The 2,392-nt window shown below is 48.9% G+C and overlaps 1 long non-coding RNA gene across 1 annotated transcript in view; it reads right to left on the bottom strand.

The window, feature by feature from the left end:
* Positions 1-746: 746 nt before the first annotated feature.
* LOC109324975 overlaps positions 747-2,392 on the bottom strand; it is a 4,689-nt gene continuing 3,043 nt past the window's right edge. The window contains exon 3 of the long non-coding RNA XR_002105055.1: positions 747-759. This is a non-coding gene — a long non-coding RNA (uncharacterized LOC109324975). The remainder of the gene's footprint in view (positions 760-2,392) is intronic.

The following is a 2,392-nucleotide window of genomic DNA, read 5'->3' as shown; positions in this document are numbered from 1 at the left end:
GCAGAGCAAAGGATAGATTGATCGGTGGAACATCAAGACCATTACAAAGAAGAGAGGGTCATTAACACTGTGGAATGAAGAGTATAGAAGGGAGTAGTAGATTATAATGAGCCATGAAATCAAGTGACTCCCTCAGCACTGCCTGACTTGAAATGCTGCTTCCCCTGCCAGATTTACACGAGATGTTTACTGCACAGTTGACTAATTAACTGTGGAGTAAACATCTCAGTGTCGACACATGCACCTGTATTAGGACGTACTAAAATAATAAACTCTGCAGTGGGCATGTCTACATGAGACATTTACTGTGGAGCTGCCTAATTAGCTCCGCAGTAAAGTTTCAGCATCTACATGTGTCATCTTATTGGGCCTCAGTAAACTAATTAGTTCTACTGTAGTTTAGCACTTGTAAACACAAGTACTGTCCTACAGCAGTGTTCTTTAGTGTGTAGCAACATGCATGTAGATGCTGACAGGGCTGGCTAGGGTACAAGGGTGTTTCAGTGTAGGGGGCTGTCTGCTGCCTATCCCTGCACTGGAGCGCTCTTGTGCCCCAGCCAGCCCCTCCACTGCACATTGAGCTGGGTCAGAGCAGCCTTGGGCTTGCAGGCTGACCCCTGTGTCCCCTGCCAGTAGGGCTGCAACCCAGCTCAACGTGCTGTGGTCCCAGGCTCATATGTAAATGTGACCCCTGGGAACAATAAACTTTACCACAATATGTGCTAGAGTTTATTGTGTTGCATTACTTGCACATGTAGACTCACCTAGTTAGTGTTAAATTTTGCGTGGATTTGTGTAGCAGGCTGCAGCTGCAGCTCTGCTGTGGAGAGCTGTGCCAGCTGATGGCAATAATTAGCTGGCTTCCTGGGAGTTCAAAGAGCTCCTACAGAGAGACAGGATGGGGAACAGAGCTGAACAGAAGAGAGACTGGGAAGCTGTTGTGGGGAAGCTGAAGCTGGGATGTTCTCCCTGCATCACAGTCAAGCACATGAGAGGAATAGAAGAATAATGGAAGAGTAGAAAGGGAGAGAGCTGGCAGGTCAGCTGCAGGATGAGCCTTGAGGGCCATGCCACAGGATTGCCTTTTTCCTGCAGTTTACAAGGAACCGTAAGTAGACAGAAATTTTAAGTGTGAGAGTGAAACCAACAGAGTGGACAAGGACAAACCAGCGGTGGCAGAACTGGGTCTGGAATCTCTTCCTGGGGTCAAGGAAAAGGCCCCTTGGTGTATATGTGTTTGTGTTACTGTTTCTTTATATTAAATCTTTCTGGGAGGGAGTTTTCCCCAGGGAAGCAAAGTCATTTAAAAAAGGACTGTAAAAGGATACTGAAGGACTGTTTGAGCTAATTCCCCAAACCCACTACAATCAGGAATCCATGCCGGGCTCAAGCACACTTCCCCTGGATCTGCCTCTGGTGAGGGAGGTGCAAGTGCACCCCTGCCAGTTCCACCCCTGCACATATCTTCCTTTTTTTGATTGCCCAGGTTTGCTGGAGCGGAGACTAGATAAAGCCTAACTTACGGCATGGTGATTAATAACTGGGTTATTAAAGAAGTATTCTATCTAGCAAGTCAGAGAGATACAGGTTCCAACTTTCTTAAGGCAAAGGGTAACTAGAACCCACAAAGTACACTGGGCAATCTGGTGGTTGCGCCAGAGGAGAAAGCGGAACTCTTTAACTAATTCTTCACCTCTGTTTTCTTGTGCAGGGACCAGGACGTCCCCGCAGTGATGCAAGATGGGCTTGAGGGGAATGCCTCCAGACCTCAGGCTGGGGAGGACCGGGTTAGAGAGCTTCTGGAGGGGCTGGACTTGTTCAAGTCAGTGGGTCCAGATGCTCTCCACCCTAGGGTGTTGAGGGAGCTAGCTGGGGTTATTGCAGGGCTCTTGGCATGGCTTTACGAGCGCTCGTGATGCTCGGGCCAGGTGCCAGAGGATTGGAAGATAGCTAACATGGTCCCCATCTTCAAAAAAGGGAAGAGAGAGGACCTGGGCAACTATAGGCCCGTCAGTCTTACCTCAATCCTAGGGAAACTCTTTGAGAAGATCCTCAAGGAGCACATCTTCAGGGATGATGCTCAAGGGCAACCAGCATGGTTTCATTAGGGACAGGTCATGTCAGACCAACCTGATAGCCTTTTATAATCAGGTCACAAAGGCAATGGATGCAGATGTTGCCATGTACATAGTCTTTCTAGACTTCAGCAAGGCCTTTCACACCGTCTCCCGCCCCATCCTCATTAAAAAACTAAGCAACTGTGGCATTGATGCCTACACAGTCAGATGGATTGCAGATTGGCTGAAGGGTCGTACTCAGAGGGTGGTGGTGGATGGGTCATATTTGACCTGGGGGGAAGTGGGCAGCAGAGTCCCCCAGGGCTCGGTCCTGG

This window comes from Crocodylus porosus, unplaced genomic scaffold (genome assembly GCF_001723895.1).
Source record: "Crocodylus porosus isolate Cpor-Errol unplaced genomic scaffold, CroPor_comp1, whole genome shotgun sequence".
NCBI classification, from domain to species: Eukaryota; Metazoa; Chordata; order Crocodylia; family Crocodylidae; genus Crocodylus; species Crocodylus porosus.
This window is presented reverse-complemented; position numbering and strand designations above follow the sequence as displayed.